The following is a 20,472-nucleotide window of genomic DNA, read 5'->3' as shown; positions in this document are numbered from 1 at the left end:
GCCAGGGTCCTTGCTGTTACAGGAGAGGACATGGAAAAACTTCAACACAAATGCACCACTCGGGGAACTGTGCAGCAATCCAACCATTCTGGAAACCAATGTGAAATTATACCCAAAAAGCTATAAAATTGCATATATGTTGGCCTAACAATACCACTGTTAAGTCTGTAATCCCAGAGATGAGAGAGAAGAGAGAGAGAGAGAGAGAGAGAGAGAGAGAGAGAGAGAGAGAGAGAGAGAGAGAGAGAGAGAGAGAGAGACTGAGTGAGAGAAAGGGAGAAGAACCTATTTGTACAAAGATATTTATAGCAGTTCTTTTAGTGGCAGCTAAGAACTGGAAATTGAGGGGATGCCAATCAATTGAGGGAATGACTGAACAAGTTGTGGTATATGATTGTGATGGAATAATAATGTGTAAGAGAAATTATAAGCAGGATGATTTCATAAAAACCTGGAAATACTTACATGAACTGATACAAATAAAGTAAGAGGAAGCAGGAGTACATTATACACAGTAATAGCAATACTGTACAATGAAGAATTGTGAATGACTTAACTATTCTCAGCAATGCAGTGATTCAAAGGACTCATGATGAAACATGCTATCTACCTCTAGAGAAATAACTAATATTAAATGAACACAGATGGAAGCATACTGTTGCAACTTTCTATTTCTTTCATTCAAGTCTACTTGAACAAAATGACTAAGATGTTTTTACTGACTACACATGTATAACCTATATTAAATTGTTTACCATGTCAAGGAGAGAGGAGGGGAAAGAAAGATAGAATTTGGAACTCAAAATTTTAAAAAAGTTAAAAATTGCATTTGCATGTAATTAGGGAGGAATAAAATATTATTTAAAAATGAGAGAATCAGAGTAAAAAAAAAAGAGAAGCAAAATCTCCTAAGTTAATAGACTGTGCTGCTTTACATATATCTGCATAAGCAATGCAATATTGAGCCTCTTATATGAATAATTAAGGCAAAATCAAGCAGAAAATGGGTTCAAGAAAGAAGCAGAGATGATCCTAAAAATAACTGATTTCAACTAACAACATTGACCAAATTCAGGTCATCATTTAATTCCAAGTAATAAAAGGCTCCATTCAGTCTCCAGAAATCCTTTCAGTTTCCCTGAGAAATGGTTGCCAACTTTTGCTTGAACACTTCCAGGGATCTGTTTCTTGAGGCAACCAGTTCCATCTTAGGACTGATATGCTTAATAAAAATGTTTCTTATACTTAGCTGAAATCTTTCTCTTTGTACCTTCACTGATTCCTTTATGCTTTCTAGCTCCACATAGAACAAGTCTATTCTTTCTTTGAGACATTGGTAAATGTTTGAAGATGATTATGATGTCTCTCTAGGAACAAGCATTAGACTGAGTTATAAGACCTGAGATCCATTCCCAGTTCTACCATGAACTAGTTTTATGTCTTTTTTTTGTCCCACAGTCTTTAGAGACCATAGTTTCTTATGAAATGAATAGTTGTACTAGACCATCTGTAAAATGAGTTAGAGAAGAAAATTACAAACCACTCCAGTATCTTTCCCAAGAAAACCTCAAATGGGGTCATGAAGAGTTGCACGCAGTTGAAACAATTGAACAACAGGAACACCTAGCTAAGAAGGTCTTAACCTAGGATCAAAGACTCCCAAGGATCTATGGATAGATTTCAAGGTGTCTCTGAGCTTGGATGTGGAAAATATTCGACTTTCATTTGTACTGATCTCTAAGTGAAATTTACAATTTCCTTCAATTATTTAAAAACATTTTTTTGAGATGGGATTTATAAGCATCACCAAACTACCAAAGGAATCCATAATACACATCTTTGGACTAGATTATTTCCTAAGATTCCTTCCAGTCCTGCCATTCTAAGGTTTCTCGAGTTTATGAAAATCATCCATCTAATTAATCAGTTTATGTCATTCCAAGTTGCTTTACATCCCATCCTAAATCATTCGATAGCTGAGAATTTGTAAGTATCTTGCTCCATATGCTCCACATCTTGCGTCTGTGTTTGTGGAATTGTTTTAGTCTCTGGCAACTATTTCCTTGAATTTGTGTCCACAATAGCCAAAGATCAGTTATGACTTTGGACCAAGTAAGCATCAGTTTTGAAAGAGGTTCCTTTGAGGATACAATTAGCTAAAAATTCTGATTAATGTTTTCCTCCTTATACCCAAGTATAAGTCCCAAGTGCTAGGGAGAGCCCAGAGGATTGCTCCTGGAGGGAATGGAAGACAAGAGGCAGATGCCAATGAATGGGGATGACCTTTGAGGGTCTGGGATTACAATTTAAGCAATGTTATTGCTCCAGATTTCAACAGTGGTTTAGTGTTTTTTCTTGGCAATACTACTTCTATTATGCTTCACCATACCTGGAGACTTGGAATGAAGATAATAAAAAAGTGCCCAATATACAGTTCTGTTTTGAAACTGTCTGCACAGAGAATTAGTAGTCTAATATACCCAGGAATGCAATTCAACTCAATAAAAAAAAAATATTAAGCAGCAACTATGTTGAAGGCATTGGCATAAAGTTCTGAAGATATTAAGATGAAACCAGATACAATTCCTGCCTTCAAGGAGCTGGTAATGCAGATAAAACAACACACACATATTGGTCCAGACCTATAATTTCATTGACATAGAAAAGGAAGTCTCAGAGAGAAAACTCCCTCTACACTGGCAGCTTCTCAGTGTAGTCCTAGAGAGTTACCGTGGGCATTGAGAGATTAAATCATTTGTCCAGTTTCTCCTGAATTGTATGAGATGCCAAGGTTAGCACATAGGACTCAAGACTCCAGGGCCAATTCTCTGTGTACTACTAAATGCAGTACCTTTCAGTATATCTGAGCTTCTTCTCTCAGACTTCCTTCTCCAAGAAACTGAAATCACCAGTCTGGACCCAATATATGAATGTGTGTTTATGTGTAGGTATAAATAGCTAATTATCAAAACAGAATCACAAATAACTAATTATAAATATTTATATGTAACTAATAATAATACAGGATTTCCAAAAATCTTAGTGTGCTTATTAAGCTTTAATAGCCTAAAACTGCTTTGAGTAACTTAAAGATTTTTATAGCTGTTTTTCAGTTGTTTCAGTCATGTCTGATTCTTTGTGACCCCATTTTGGTTTTCTCAGCAAAGATACTGGAGTGGTTTGCCATTTCCTTCTGCAGCTCATTTTACAAATGAGGAAACTGAGGTTAAGTGAGTTGCCCAGGGTCACACAGCTAGTAAGTGACTGAGGTCAGATTGAACTCTGGAAGATGAGTCTTTCTGACTTCAGTGGATAAAGCACTGGGCCACCTAGCTTCAAAGAGTTTTGGGACACCCTATAGCCATCAATTACTATAATACAAGTTAATATAATATAACTTAAATTAATCTGACATTATTTGTCCTTGGTGAACGAGTATTTATAACTTTTTGTGTTGTTGTGTGCTCAAAATGCAGAGGGGCTGGAGAGGGCAGGGAGGAGAGGGAACAAGTATTTGTTGAGAAACTACTATGTGCCACATCCTATACTAAAAACTTTACAAATATTATCTCATTTGATTTTCCTATCTTTTTAATAATAGGTTATAAAATTTTAGTAGAAATGGATGTCCATCCTATCTACTTGCAGTTTCTAGTCTATTTTTTTTTGGGGGGGGAAATTGTGGCAACATTGGTCCATAATCTCTTTTAATACCACTCTTGTTTTCCTTATTAAAGATTGACAAGGTTCTTGTAATCCCGTGAGATGTTATTGGTATGGACCAGAAAACTTCAACTCATTTAAAGGTACTAAGTGCTCTGTTATTGAATCCTCATTTATCTTGGACATCAGTACCTGTTTAATCATGTCCATACTATCCATACTATCCTTACCAACTTGAAGATCCTTCTTACAAAACCAGAACAGGAATTGAGTAGTTTGTCCTTCTTTCTGTGTGATTTGTAACATTGTACCCTCTCTCCCTTTGTTTTTACTCAATTTGGCTGTCTTTAGTATTTTAGTAAGTCTCAGCCATTTCTGAGTTTTAGACTTCTTATGACATTATGGTTCTCGTTGGTTCATATTTTCTTATTGTTCCTTTTATATTTGCAAAATCTGAAAACTAAGTTCATTGAAAGGTCTCTGTTCAACTTCAATGATTCCTTTGGATGTCTCCCACTTCTAGTCTATTCATGATTCCATAGTAGTGTCACAAAATTATGGAAATGCAAAGATAACTTCATAAGATTTCAAATCTTTTAATAGAATAGAATTATGTAAAATACATATTTTACTTAGAGAGAAAGAACCTTTCCATTGCCTGAGAATATGATACATATGCATGTTACTTTGTCATAGCACTGTAACAGCTATCTTTAATAGAGGCAAGGGAGTGGGGAATGAAAAGATGCTAATTACAGAATATTTTTATCGGTATGCAATTTTCCTCTGACTTGCCACTGCTTTCTCATCCTCCTTCTATGGTCCCTACTTCCATCTCTACTCTGATTCCCAAGTCTTCTTCTTATACCCTCCTGATTTTATCACTTTGGTCTATAATATCAGATTTGCCCTACTCCCCACTCCCACTGTGCCTCCATATTCTTTCATTTGTTAACTGGTTTTCATCAGATTAGTCTCTCTCTCTCTCTCTCTCTCTCTCTCTCTCTCTCTCTCTCTCTCTCTCTCTGTGTGTGTGTGTGTGTGTGTGTGTCTCTCTCTCTTTCTCTGTCTCTGTCTCTGTCTCTGTTTCTGTCTCTCTCTGTCTGTCTGTCTCTCTCTCTCCCTTTCCCTCTCCCTCTCTCTCTCTTTTATATCAACTGAGCCATGCCTTATGAAAAAACGGAAGAAAAACAAAAAGAAAGAGGAAAAAAATTAACCAACATGTCAGTCCAGGTTGCTAGTATATTCAATGTCCCACACCCATAGTTACAGGGCTAGGAGGTTAGCAAGCATGTGCATGCAGCTTGTTTAGCTGATACTATCCCCATGTGAAAAAGAGCTGGGGAGTCTGCTTCCCTAAAGGCATGATAACATTTAATAGAAATGTCCTGTTCCCCAATTTGGAATATACAGAGACATTCTATAACTATTTCCAGTCTGCTAACCATACATAAAGAGACAGACTTTTAATTAGCTGTCTATTAATTAGCTGTCTAAGCAGACTGTTAATTAGCCAGAACTGAGGTACATTCAAGACACTATCTAATGAAAATAAGAGTGGCCCTCATGCATTCAGTCAGTCAATATTCATTTATTAAGCATCTACTATGTACCAGATACTTGGGTTCAAATGAAGAGGAAGGACTAAGTCCTCTGCGAGAGCTTAGGCTTCAGGAAATTACCTCCCCACCAGGATCATTTCAATGAGGCCCATGAGCGGATGGCCCTAGTGATTGTTTCTGCCTCTATTGTATCTATTTGTTCCTACTATTAGGGGAAGGAGATCAGAGATATCTATAACCTTGTAAAACTCAAAATGTCAGAAGAAAGAGAGCAATCTGAGAAGCTGAAGTCCCTTCCAGGATTGGTAGAAGCCAGATAGTAGGAAGCAAAGTCTTGAGCATCCCACTTGACCCATAGCTCTAGTAACAGAAGTGAGGACTCATCAATCCAACAGGCATGCTTCATTTGTGAGTGAACTTGGTGGAGCAAATGCTGTATGGAAACTGCTTTAACTTGAGCTAACTTTCCCCAGGAATTGAGGTGGTATAGGGGAGATTGTATCCCTAGGAATTTGGGGAAATATTTGTATTTTTGTCCCCATTATAGCTTTTTTTAAGTCAATATTCCTTGGCAAAAGTTAATTGATGTTAATTGGTTAAATAGAACTAGGGTCTTAGGGTACCTAGTAGCTAATGGTGTATGTAGATCAGGGGCATGGAGACTCAAGTTTACAGCATTAGAGAAGAGACATCCCCATCCCCATGGGGAGCTTGAGAATTCTAAAGGGGAGACCTAGCCAATTAAGTTTTGGCAAACTGACCTACTAGTGCGTGCATTCAGTTGGGAAAGTAAATCTTGATAGAGTAATGATACAGTATGCTCATGTTATCATTGATTTAAAGCTCGAAAGGACCTCTGAGGTCCTTAAATCCAACACTCTTATTTCACCAATAGGAAACTGAGGCTGAGAAGTTAAGTGACTTGTCCGGTGTCACACAGCTAGCAAGCATCTGAAGCAAAATTTGAATTTCAGAGGCAACTAGGTTCTTCAATGGATAAAGCATTGGACCTGGACTCAGAAAGGCCTGAGTTTGAGTCTGACTTTACACTCTTACTAGTTGTGTGACCTCGGACAAGTCAACTAACTTTAGTATCCTTAACTATAAAATGAGGATAATTATAACATCTACCTCTCAGGATTCCTGTGAGCATTAAATGAGGTAATATTTCTTTCCATTATATTGTGAATTCCTAGAGAGGAGAGACTTTTTTTTTTTTTTCATTTCTTTGTATCCCCGGAGCTTAGCACAGTTCCTGGCATATAATTAACAAATGCTTATTGATGAAGAGAGGAGGGAAGGAAAAAAAGAAAAGAAAAGAAATTTACATGATAACATTTTGTAAATTTGAAGGAAATAGCAAGTTATACATGGTGGATTTGAAGCTTCACGTACAATCATCTTTTTTTATTGTACTGTGTTATGGTAATGCTTGTTTTGTGCCATGTATTGAAAATAAAATACATTTTAAAAATAAATAAATGCTTATGGATTGCCTGTCTCAGCATTTATGGACTCGTCTATTACTTTATCAGTTACAGCTAGATAGACATCCCCCATCTTTTGTAATATCTCATGTCTTTCATTCCAAAAGGTAAGTGGAAAATGATGGCTTATCATTGGAAAATCACATCTAAAAATGCTTCTGCCAGTTGAAATAGCAAAGAATTCATGTCCTGGTGTCGACTTTTCATAATGGACAACATTTGGGACTTTGAAAGTCAGTGGCAAAATTGAGAATCCAATCCCATGATACTGTTCCTTCATGCTACAGCCGTTAGTCACCTGGAAAAAAATCAAGAATTAAGCATCAGTATATTCCAAGGACAAAAAGACTGAATCCACACAAGGTGTCAGTCGCTGTGTTTATAATAAATAATTTTGTGACCAAATGATCTTAAGACCCAGATGGAGCCAATAACCTAGTAAGAGGATTGAAATGTGCCTGTCCATAGCAAGTACCACCTCTGAGTCAGTCTATTCCATGCAAAGGTGAGTGATTGCTGCCACTTCCCTTGCCAAACACTACCTCTAGCTCCACGTCCTTTTCCATCAAGTTTTCCTTACTGTTCTATTGCTTTGATGATGACTCAAATCAAAAGGTTTTTTGACTTGCACTGGTTGGACTATTCCCAATTTCTTTTCTTGTATTATAAAATGTTTTGTCACCACCTGGAAGCCCTTCCTATCTGCACTGCTAAAGCAGTGATTAAATCAGATCCAAATAGAGTCCTCTAGAATTCTAGATAGTATCAAAAGGAACTGGCAGCACCTCATTTTTATCTAGATTTCTTTTTGCTTATCTGCAATTTGGCTCAATCACTACTTTGAGGAGTTTTCTCCTTTGTCATCCTTTATCCCTTTATCTTTCCATGATGACCCACCCTTCCCTTACAAAAGTTTCTCAATTCATAATCAAATCAATCCCTGCCAAATGGGAACGCTTTCTCCACAAGAGAAGAATTTGAGATTAGCAACTACTGGTGTCTGTCCAAGGCATTTTGTTCCCTGTACACAATTCTACAGAAGACAATGTACCCATCAGCAACTTCAGAGCAGGAATTTTTGATGGGCCAAGAAAAGTGTCCATACCTCTATAGCCAAACATTGTTCAGCACCACAGTGCTTTTGACTCATTATCATATTCTCAACTCATGCAGATGGGAGAGTTTCACAACTAAAATCTAAGATTTCATTGGGTTCAAAGATTCAGATAAAAAGGCACACTAAAGACAGACTAGGAGCAAATTTGTAGGCTTTGGGATGGTGTAGTCTGGTGCAGAGAGGTCTTCAAATTACAAGTTTTTATTAGACCAGAGTATTGATCAGCTGTTGTCCATTTCCCCCAACATCCCAGTCAAAGGAGATAAATCATAGCTGTAGAGGTTACATACAATGGAAATTTTCCTTTACATGAAAAGTGATTAACTGTTGAATTGATCTTCTAATGAGAAATCACAGAATCTTTTCTTAATGACTATTAATAATATTGAAATAAATATTTATTTAAAAAAATAGATACTATCTATATTGGTTCAGATATAGACTTCAAGGGTGTGCTGGAGCCAGCTTGGCTCTCTAGAGACAATTGTTAAATTTTCATGGTGAGCATTTATTTTTTGGAAATTGGCAAATGCGACGAATCAGGAATTGATTTATTGTTTTGTTGATTTTCTAAACTTAAAGTAATGGATGAAATGCTTGTAATAAACATTAAATTTAAAAGTAGACTGTATACACTTGTGCTATACATATATTTTTTTTTCTGGCAAGCTAGTCATTAAACATTTTTACCAACACACCAATGTATTGTGTACTGCCAACAGAAAGCATGGTATGGTGAGAAAAGAACTAGATTTTGAGTCAGAAAAGCTGGGAACAAATCTCAACCTTGGTCCTTATTACCTCTGTGACTTTGGGAGGCAAATCACTTCATTTCTCTATGCCTCAGTTTCCTTATCTATAAAATCAGTTCACTGACATAGATCACCTCCATTGGCTCATAGATCTAGTACTGGGAGGGAATTCAAACATCATCTAATCTAATCTTATCATATTACACATGAAGAAACTGAGACCCAGAGAAGTGAATTGACTTACTCAAAGTAACATAGATAGTAAATGGAACAGCTGAGTTTCAAACTCAAGCTTTGTTCTTTTTGTTTTAATTCTGTTGTATTTTCAGTTATTATCTTGTCATGTTTGACTATTCATGATCTTATTTGGGGTTTTCTTGAAGATACTAGAGTCACATTGGTAATGGCAGGCAATGTGTTAGGCACTTCACAATGATCATCTCATTTGATCCTCACAACAACTCTGGGAGGTAGATCCTATTATTATCCCCCTTTTACAGATCAGAAAACTGAGGGAAATAGAGGCTAAATGACTTGCCAAGTGGTCACAGAGCTAGTAAATGTCGGGATAGATGTGAACTCAGATCTATCCTGATGCCTGGTCCAATACTTTGTGAACCTTAAAATAGTATGCAAACGTTATTGCTGGTGTTACTATTATTAAACCATGGTTGGTGCCCTCAAGAAACTCACATCATTAGTAGAAACAGAGCTGAACAACTTGGAGTCATCCTATCCAGGGCACCACCTTACTGCTTAGGTATTTTTTCCTTTCTTTATATCCTTAGAACTTGTTACAGTGCCTGGAACACGATTGTTGCTTTATACATGTTTGTCGACCATATGGTTGAGTCAGATTGCATTATGTTCTCTCATAGGCTAGGACATTTTTGTTTGCCAGCATCCATAAAGAGTGGTCAGGAATTTTTATAGAAGTAAGGGAGGAGATCAAGGCTGGCTCATTAAGTTCAAGATCATGAAAAGTTTTTATCATCAAGTTAGGTTCCCAAGATTCTTCCACCCTACAGTGGAATGGCAAAGGGCCAGAACAGGGCCATTTTTAGGAAACTGAAGACTAGTTTACTGTTGTTTCACAGCAATTGTGGGAAGAATTTTGGAAGCAGTTCTGAGGAATCTACTGCAGAGAGAATGGTCAAAAAAAGCCACAAGTTGAACGAAGTAGAGCCAAGAGGGAAACAGGAAATGAAGATCACGCTTGACTGCTTGGATTGAATGATGGAAGACCCTGTTTCTGGGCTTTCCTCTGAGAATGCTATAGATATTATCCAACTGGGCTCTCCAACACAAATTTGACCCAAGTATCTATGTGACAGTAATTCTTCCATATTTTGATGGATCCATGAACTTGCTGACATTATTACACCTCCACCAGAAAGAACATTGATTACAAGCCACTCTTACCTTCTCATCTTGGAAAAAAAAATCTGTATCTATACACATATACATATATAAGTATACACACATATATATGTATATAGCAAATAAAATTTTACCATATCCTTCCATTAACTCACCACAGAGTGTGTAATATGTTGGAGATCTTCTAGGCCATCCATTCATTCATTCAATAAACATCATGCTAAATGCTAGAAAAAACTGAACAAAACTGTCCTTGTCCTCAAGGAGCTTACATGGATAGAAATTCGTATATTAGCATTAGTATTTCATAGATACTATTTTGGCATTTGAACTGTCTATCTGTTTTCCTTCTCTCTTATTATCACACAGTATCAGCACCCTCTTTTGATGGTTTTACGTAGTCATAATGATGTCTTTTATTCCATTTGTCTCAGAGAAGCCATTGTTTCCATATTGGTGCAGCTTACTTATATTCTTCATGATCCTGCCTTTGAAATTTAATAGTAAAGTGACCTTGGCTGAGTCATTTAATGCCTTTGAGTCTCAGTTTCTTTATTTGTAAAAACTGAAAATACTGAAGTAGAGGGCTTCTGAGATCCCTTCCAACTCTAGATTTAGGATTCTATGGTTCTCCAATCTGCCAACTGCCCTGTCTGACCCAGAAATATTGATTTTACAATTCCCTGGCCAAAGACAAGATAAGACAAGGCAAACTTCTAACTTGAAATAAGAATTGCTAGTTTCTAAATTGGGGTAAACTGAAAGCTAAAACCTTATCAGATGCATAGGCCCATTTCACAGAAGGGAAGACCAGGGTCACATTGCCTGCTGCCTGAATTTTACAGATGAAAAAAACTGAGGCCTAGAGAAGTTAATGTCTTGCAAAGGTCATATCCATAGTTAGTGCTGGAACTGGGAACAGAATCCAGATCCCCAGATCTAAGTCTAGTGTTCTTTGTGCTACACCAATCCTTTGCAATATTAACTCCAATGTCCATTTGTGGTTGTTGTTCAGACATATTCAACTCCTTGTGACCCTCTTTGGGGTTTTCTTGTCAAAAAAATGATTGGCCATTTCTTCTCCAGTTCATTACACAGATGAAAAACTGAGGCAAATGGGATTAAGTGATTTTCCCAGAGACACACAGCTAGTAAATGGCTGAAGCCAGATTTGAACTCACAAAGAACAGGCTTCCTAACTCCAGTCCCAGCACTCTATCCACTGTGCCACCTAGCTGCTCATTACTATGTAGTAAAAGCACCATGGAAGTTATATAATAAAAAGGCATCATCTCTAATCTCAGAAACTACTGTGTTCTGGGAAATACAGTGCCAACGCATGAAAAAAAGGGAAAAGAAGTACGAAGTAATATACAAACAAATGCATCATAATGTAGTGCAAGTGGCATCTCTGTGGGTTGGGCAAACAAAGTGAAGCTTAATCAGAAGGGAGTGGGATCCGTAAATGAAGGCTTCTTCAAGAAAATAAAAGTTGAATTGGATCTTGAAATAAACAGTGGTTATGGATGGAGAGAGAAGGTAGAAGGACAGTATGAGAGAGAACAGTATGAGTGAAGAAAGAGATTGTGCAAAATGTATTCAGAGAGTGGTAAGAGGAACGGATCGGCCATTTAAGGGCAACAATACAAAATCATTTTATTATCAATGTAGAGTATAAGATAGTAAACATGTTTTGTAAATTTGGAATACTTATTTATAACCTCAACTTAAATCAGGTATTGCTGGTTAAGCCATAAAGCAGAAACAATTAAAGACCTTTATGACTTGGAGGGGCATCTAGCAAGGCAGCTACATAGCTCAGTGTATAGAGCTCTAGGCTTGGAATCAGGAAAACCTGAGTTCAAATCCAGCCTCTGAGACCTACTAGCTAGGCAAGTCATTTAACTTCCATTTGCTTTCCTGTACTACAAAAGGAAATGACAAACCACTCCAGTATCTTAGTCAAGAAAACCTCATCCAGGGTCACAAGGAGGCATTAGACATGACAGAAATGATTGAACAGCAACAAATGTCCTGGAGATAATTCTGTTCATCACATAATAATTTTCACTTTTTATAAGCAAAATGAACTAAAATAAAATCAACTAGTAGACGTGGAACAATTTTCATTTGGTTCCCTTAAGGTCATTTTTTCCCCTATACTTTCTCACTCTAAAATTAGCCTTAAAGCTCATTTTCTAATCCACCCAAAGTTTTTGAGTGGGGCCAACTGGAAGTTAAACTTTTTCCATCTTTTTCTTCATATTTCTGAATGAATGAATGAATGAATGAATGAATGAACGAATGAAAAAACATCTACTAAGCACTTATGTGCAAATCATTGTGCTAAAGATTGGGGATACAAATAGAAAAGCAGAGAATGCCCCGCTCTCAGGGAGTTCAAATTCTAATGAGGGACTCCACACAGAGGAGGTTTTGGAAGCAACTCAAGTGGAAAGGTCCTATGGTCTTAAGAGTAAAGCAAAGCCAATGGGAGTGTGTTATCTTTGCTGTCATTTCCACTGATAATATCACATCTGTTCCTGATGTTCAGCCACTTGACAGCACTGAGGACTTTGCAATTGCTGATTTTCTTCTCTGGGACCTCAGTCACTGTGGTTACTGAGAAGGTAGTAGAGGCTTCAGCATCTACAGAAGTAATTATCAGGTGGTATCCCCAGAGGGGTGTCTTGGGGGCATGGCTATTCCCAGTGGTCTTGGGGGCAGCAATACAGCACCAAGTCTGGAATTAGGAAGACCTGAATTCAAATCTGGCCTCAGACACTTACTGGCTACATCACTCTAGACTAGCTATTTAATTTCTGTTTTCCTCAGTTCCTAAACTGCAAAATGGGAATAAAAATAGCACCTATCTTCCAAGATTGTTAGGAGGATCCAACAAGATAATATTTGTTAAAGGGATTAGCATAGTGCCTGTCACGTAGTAGGTACTATACAAATGCTTATTCCCTTCCCCCCCCTTTCCTTTTCCTTTGTTCTGTGTTCTGGGCTATTTCCATCAGACGTAAGGGAAGACAGTGGTCAAGATGGTGGCAGTGATTTCACTTGCTTTGCTCATGCCACCTGCTGTCTCTCTCTCAGGGTACCATTCTAGCTCAGCAATGCCTTCAACAACTCCAGGATGAACACCATCCCAATTTATCACTTCTATTCCTTCCCATCCATTGACATTAACCCCATTTCTCAGAGATGTTCATTCCTTCCTTCACGTGTGATTTTCAGTTTGTGAAGTATGGGCAAGGATTGCCCTCAGGTACACTATTCAGCAAGGATTTAGGTTTTCATGATTAAGGAATGAAGAACTGATATTCACCAGAGAAAACTTCAATCAGTGAGGTTTCTAGGGAGCCAAAGAGGAGCTGAAAGAGGGGAGGATCTTGCTACTGAATGGGTTTCTAGTAACTGGCAGTGTGAACTTGGATATGGAAGGGAAGAAAAGCCAGAGAGAGAGACAGACAGGCAGAGAGTCAGAGAGAGACAGGCAGAGACAGAGAGAAACAGAGAAAGACAGAGACAGAGAGACAGAGATATAGAGACAGCGAGAGTCAAAAAGAGAGACAGAGGAAAAATAACTCAATTAGGGACATTTCTGAGTAGTTTTAAACAGAGACTTGAACTTAAAAATGTAAGTAAAAACAAGGCTGCTGGAGTTGTGGAAATGCATAGTGATGGGGACACGCTGTAGCAGAATTCTGATGATGCTGGAGGCAAAGTGAAAGACTCCAAAGAATTCTAGCCTGCCTCCAAGAGGTTAGCTCATCTCCACGCATCCACCAGTAATAGACCAGAGAACAGACAAGAGGAAACCTATGGATAGCTTCATCTCTCCATCTTCCCACATGCTTAGGAGCAGCTTTCTCCCCATAGGTTTCCATCCATCCCTCCAGGTGGGGAGGTGAAGGAGATTGAATTCATTGGTATTTGGGATAATGGGTGACATTTCATGTCTTCATTAAATGGTTTTACTATTGTTTTTACTATATGTTTACTATATGTTTTTACTATTACTTCATTAAGTGTATTTACTATTATCTCTGGTTTATTCTGGTAATACAGAATGTACCAGATAGAGGCTTAGACTTCCTACTGCATAATTCATTACCCCAAACAGGCAAACTGTACCTGGAATAGGGAGGGGCATGTGCTGGTCTTAAAATCCCTGTCCTAATGAAAAAAAGCAATGTCAAATTGATGAAACCTTGGCTTGCTTTAGCAGTTCAGATATGGTTCCCTCCAGTGTGCAGGTCCATTTCATAAATAAAATGATTACTACACAAAAATGTACTGTTATAGAAAGAGATTTCAAAAATTCACACAAAGCATTCATGAAACAATTCAGGGTTTGCAAAGCACTTTCTCCAAAATGGTCTTCTCTGGTAGGCAATACTATTTCTATTGTCCCCATTTTACAGATGAAGACACTGAGGCTCTGAAGAGTTAAGTGATTCTGGTCACAAGGCTTGTAAATATCTGAGGTGGGATTCAAACCAACCCCCCTGACTATAATTCCAGCACTCTACTTATTATTCAATATCTCTCATTTTCAGTGTTTCTGAAAGAACCACAGTACACTTCACACATGATAAATCTCAATGGGGAGGACAAGCTTAGTTAAATTTAGTCCTAAAAACTGGAGTCAATGAGATAAAGCTGTTGCCTTGGAAGTCAAATGTGAGAGATTTTTTCCCTTTCCAGTTATGATTCCCTATCTTAGTTTCATAAGCTCAAAAGTTTAGTGCTAGAAGGAAACTCAGAGATCATCTAGTTCGACCCTCTCCATTTTACGGATAGGAAAACTGAGACTTAGATTAAATGAGTTGCTTAAGGTCACATTTCTAGAAAGTAACAGAATTGGGATTTGAACTCAACTCCAACGATTCCAAATCCAATATTCCTTCCACTGTTCCATGCTGTATAACAGACTGATGCTCCCTTGCCGGTCAGAAGAAAATAGTCACAAAGCATTCTGAAGGTGATATTTACAGTCTGATAAAATTTGAAAGCATGTCATTCTCTTGGACAACACACATCTTGTTGTTGTCATTTCAGTCATGTCTAACTCTCTATGACCCCACTTGGGTTTATCCTGGCATGGTTTACTACTTCCTTCTCCAGTTCATTTTGTAGATGAGAAACTGAGGAAGCGAGGTTAAGTAGTTTGGCCAAGGTCACAAAGCTAGTAAGTGTCTGAGGCCAGATTTGAACTCATGAGGATGTCTTCCTGATTCCAATCCCAGTGCTTTACTCATTTTACCACCTAGCTGCCCAGATATCATACATACTCCATCTCATAAATGATCATCTCCGAAGTTAGTCACTCAGCATTAATTAAGTACCTACTGTGTGCCAGGAACCAGGCTAAGCTCTGGGGATACAAAGAAAGGACTATCCCTGTTCTTTAAAAGCTCACTATCTAAAGAGGGAGATGGCATGCAAATTAACTATGTACAAACAAGCTTGGAGATTAATTTAGCTAAAGGGGAGTTTCTCACTACTGCTGTCTGTGTTTGCCTCCTATGGTTCCCAGCAACAGGAAATCCTGGAGACATCAGAAGGAGGTCAGACCCAGAAGAACATAAATCCAACTGACAGTGGGAAATCTGGCAGGAAATAACACATCAGTCACTTAACGTTAGCATCGTAGACAACCACATTTATTCAAAAGGCTTATGGCTGTAAAGTGGTCATTGGTGGGAAGCTGAAGTAAATGAGATCCTTAGGGGAGGATCGGAATCTGGAGCTTCCTAAAAAAGACAGAGTCACAGGAAAAGGTTTGTTAGTTGATAAAATTTTTGTTGTTGCTTCCAAAACATAATGTAACTTTAAAATAATAAGCATAGTTGTATAACTAAAGTTTATATAGAGTTTTAAGGTTGACAGGGTGCTTTGTATATCTCATCTCATTTGATTCTCACAATTCCGGGAGGTAGGTGCTGTTATTATCCTCATTTTACAGAAGAGGAAACTGAGGCAAGAAACAGTTAAGTGACTTGATCAAGGTCATACCACTAGTGAATGTCTGAGGAGTATGTTGAACTCTGGTTTTTCTGATTGTAAGTCTACCCCACTAAAGGGGTAGCTATTGGCATGTGACTTTTTGTTTGACTTTTTTAGCTCAAATAGAACATGACATTGTTTAATCTGCCATGTATGCTAAGTAATTGATACAGGAAAAAATGTTCCACAGCTAGACTTTTCATACATACATACACATATAGTGTGTGTGTTTGTGTATGCTATCAATATACTATATATGTATACATATGGTATATGAAACATACTATAAATGCTTGTATTTGACTACAAAAGTGGGGTGGTTCAGTATGTAAATCTAGTCCTACTACTATTTTGGCTGCTGTTTCTAGTCAGGAGCACCATCTTAGTACATAAAAGACATCTAGTTCACATAGACTGCGTTCTGTACTTAACACAGGTGTTTGAGATGACGACATCTGAAAACTCACCAGCTGATGGTTGGTTATATTGAGGAGCTGAAGCTCTAAGTAGCTTCTGGTTTCCTACATCTACGCTCTATTTCCAGAGCCAATAAGGCCACTGGAACTTTGTCCCAGGAAGGAAAATTTAGCATATGTATGCCTTCAACAGAGTAGATGGAGACTAGGAGAAAATCAGCTCTCATTTCATCTCTTTTTACCTCATTTCATCATCTATAAAATTAAGCAGTTGTATTAGATGACCTCCTATCTTCTTTCAGTCACCCTGTAAATTTTGATACCCTTGAACAAAACCCCAGATGCCTTACTTACTTACATCTTTAGATCAAAATTCTATGACTCCTGAATTTGAATTCTAGTCTACTACTTGCAACCTTTATGACCTTGAGCAAGTCCTTAAAACTTATTGGGCCTCAGTTTCCTTATCTGAAATATGTTAGAGTTGGCTTGTTGCTATTCAGTCAGTTTTCAGTCATATCTGACTCTTCATGATCCCATTTCACATTTTCTTAGTAAAGACACTAGAATGGTTTGCCATTTCCTTCTCCAGTTCATTTTAAAGATGAGAAAACTGAGGCAAACAGGGTTAAGTGACTTGCCCAGGGTCACACAGCTAATAAGGGTCTGAGGTTGGATTTGAACTCAGGAAGGTGAATCCTCCTGACACCAGGTCTAGCACTGTATTCACTGTGGAACCAGATATCGTCTAATATCCCTTCTAGAACTGAAGGTAGACAGAAGAAATACTGGCCTTCCTTAAAGAAAAGGAGATTTAACAGGATAGTTGAGATCTTTTTTCTCAAATTAGCAATGAAGGAGTTAAATAGGACTGACATCCGCTGGCCCCTGATTCTTTGAACTGAACATCCTCTATGGTGCAGTGGGTAGAGCACTAAATTTGTAGTGACCCTCTAAATTTGGGTGCCCTTGGGCAAAACCATAGGTACCCTGCACTATAGGATTGCTTCTAATTTCCCCTCTTTATCTAGAATTCTACAATTCCTAAATTCAAATCCTGCCTTAACTAATTGCTTGTGTAACTAGGATGAAGTCACTTAATCTTACTGGGTCTCAGCAAGATCTTAGGTCTATTAGAACTCATTTAAACCTATATCTTCATTTTGCAAATGAGGAAACTAAGACCTGCTTAGATTAGTTGACTTTTTCAGTGTCATACAGGTAGCAAGCAGCAAAGTCAAGATTCAAATATGGGAGCTGTAATTTTTCAGATATAGAATGGAAGTTAGAGTCAGGAAATAGCTACTGTAGGGCAACTGGAGTTTTGCACAAGAGCAGCAAATTTAGAAGGTAACGGCAAATTCAGTGTTCCATCTATTCAAGGGTAAAGCTCCAAGAAGTCAGTGGCCAACAGACTATAGATTTACTACTCTTCTACAGTTTCATAAAGGAATCCCCAGTCATATGTTCATTCAGTCCTCTCCCTAGGGTTTCTCATTTCAGGAAGACTACTGTTTTTCCTGTCTTCTCTCTATCAGCAGAAAAGCTTAACCTTAGAGAATATATGTAATCATAATACTATCATCTCTCCTACTCAATATGTAGGAGGGAACCTCACTCAGGAATCCCTGGTGGAACTGAAAAAGTATAAGACTAACCTTGGCCCCAAAGAAGAAATAAAGAAGTGCATTACACTGTCCCTTCTTTGCAAAGGTGAGGGACTCTGGGTATGCAACATGGCATCAGACTCATTGTTGGTTAGTTTTACTGAACTCTTTTTTTTTCTTTTCTTTTCTTTCTTTCTTTTTTTTTTTTTATGCTACAAGGGATGAATCATTTTGTTCGTGTGTTCATCCTTCATTGCCGAAGAAGAACATGCCATCCGAGAAATGATGACATGACTTGCACTTGACTTTGTTTTGAGTGAGGGAGGGCTGCGCAGGTCACCAGCCTCACTTCTCCTCCAGAGTCATCTGAATCCAGTGACCAGATATACATCAGGATGACTGGAGATGACCCAGGATGAGGCAATTGGGGTTAAGTGACTTGCCCAAGGTCACACAGCTAGTGAGTGTCAAGTGTTTGAAGTGAGATTTGAACTCCTGACTTCTGCACTGGTATTCTATCTACTGCACCACCTAGCTACCCCAAGGAATGACTCACTGCGTAGAGGAATGAGAGACACATTCAAAATTGAAAATGAAGTATAAGTAAAATATGTCATTAAAATGTTTCTAGATATTTTTAAGGAATATAGGACTTTAAACCTTGTTGACTAAGAGAGATGAAATTCTATCTCAACCTGAAATTCTGTCCCTGAGTTATTATAATAACTCCCTCCCACTCAATTGAATTTGGCTTTATTATTCCTTATATTGTTTTCACGTAATGAATTACAAGGTTCATTTGAAGGCATTTTAGCTGTTTCTGTTTGATCTAGTGCCAACATATTACCAACTCCAATTTTCCAAACTAGAAAAGAAGCATTTTTATTATATCTTGCAAGGCCAAAGTAGAACGTTTTGTACTTGGTGCCCCACCTGTTGTCAAAGAAAGAAAATAGAACAAGCCTTAAAAACATATAAACAAAATCTTTTCAATCCAATGAACCCCTAGCAGATCTATAGTCAGGTGAGTAGAGAAAGAGTTAATGCATTGGTTGTCCAGTTGCCATCTGGAATGTGCTTTGGAATCTTTTGCTGAGTTGGGAGCAGGGGGGAGTGAGAGGGGTGGAAATCCCCATCACTACCTTCCCGCCATCATGCAAAGCCATGACTTTTAGCCACTTCTAAAGAGCTACGGATTCCAGAGTTAGAATTCCAGGGCAAGTCACGTAATGATCAACAATGGAATGTGCACTCCCAAGGACAAAGGAAGACTCTCATTTTCGGTCTTTATGAGCAGCACACACATTGGTCCATCCCTGTGCTTTGTTATCAGGAACACGGGTTAGAATGAGGGCTTGGTGTTATGAAATAACTCAGGACCTTTCTCGGTTTCTCTCCTCTAAATAAAAATTTCCCGTCCTGAGAAGAGACATACTTCCAGTCTAGGAGTAGATTTCTAGGAAGCCTCTTAATCTCCCTTAGGTTACACAATGTGTGCATCATCAGAGATTGGAACACGAAACTGGTGAACCCATTCGCTGCAGAAAACATATATTTCCTCACCCTACTAGACAGGTAACGATGGTTGAAATCATAGAATCCCATATATGGAAGGAAAAGTAACTTACAGGCAGAGCTATAACTGGGATAAACTGGAGCTTTGTCCAAGGACTATAAAATTCAAGTGGACTTCAACACTCAGCAGCAAAGAAATAACTGAATTTAGCACTTTATTTACAAGAATTATCAGTTAAAACTGGAAGCCACCCAGTTGCCACATTCCAGCAAAATGGCCTTGGTATATCCTAGGGTCTCTGTCTCCCAACAAAAACACCCCCAACTAAATTTATCTTTTTTTTTCATAATACTTGTGATTCCATTGGCTAAGAGAGCTCCCAGTAAGGAATTCATTCTCCCGATGTTGATTATTTTTTGTTGATGTTGATGCTGCGCGGTCAATCCAGTCATATCTGATTCTCTGTGACTCTATTTGTGGTTTTCTTGGCAAAGATACTAGAGTGGTCTGCCTTTTTGTTCTCCAGCTCATTTTTACTGATGAAGAAACAGGTTAAGTGACTTGCTCAAGGTCAAATAGCTAGTAAGTATCTGAAGCTGGATTTGAACTTGCCTCTTCCTGACTCCAGGCCCAGCACACTATCCACAGAACCACTTAGCTATCTCCTAATTACCTACTGCTCTGTAAACAGATTCTTAGAGAATCACCTGGGGCACTAGGAGATTGGGTGACTTGGCCAGAGTCACATAGCCAGTTTGTGTCAGAGTAGGTAGTTGGACTCAGGTCTTCCTGACTCCAAGTCCCCTTTACATCAATTATACCATGCTGCCTCTCAGATTTATCCTTACAAGTCTGCTTTGCAGGCTTCTTTTGTCCTACTTGTTTTTCATAGCTTTCCCTGGGCCCAGAGAAGGGTTAGAGGCAGCTCTATTCAGAGGCTGACTTGTTTAGTTT

General features: G+C 38.2%; 1 long non-coding RNA gene across 2 annotated transcripts in view; it reads right to left on the bottom strand.

Annotated features, from left to right (window-relative positions):
* Positions 1–4,641: 4,641 nt before the first annotated feature.
* LOC140513537 (uncharacterized) overlaps positions 4,642–20,472 on the bottom strand; it is a 33,046-nt gene continuing 17,215 nt past the window's right edge. The window contains exon 3 of one of the 2 annotated variants that reach the window (XR_011970220.1): positions 4,642–7,010. This is a non-coding gene — a long non-coding RNA (uncharacterized lncRNA). Of the gene's footprint in view, positions 7,011–15,599; positions 15,727–20,472 lie in introns of those variants that run through there. The other variant, XR_011970219.1, reaches the window with a different exon arrangement.

Source organism: Notamacropus eugenii, chromosome 7 (genome assembly GCF_028372415.1).
Source record: "Notamacropus eugenii isolate mMacEug1 chromosome 7, mMacEug1.pri_v2, whole genome shotgun sequence".
Taxonomy (NCBI): Eukaryota; Metazoa; Chordata; class Mammalia; order Diprotodontia; family Macropodidae; genus Notamacropus; species Notamacropus eugenii.
Note: the sequence above shows the minus strand (reverse complement) of the source record. Positions and strands in the feature narration are given on the sequence as shown.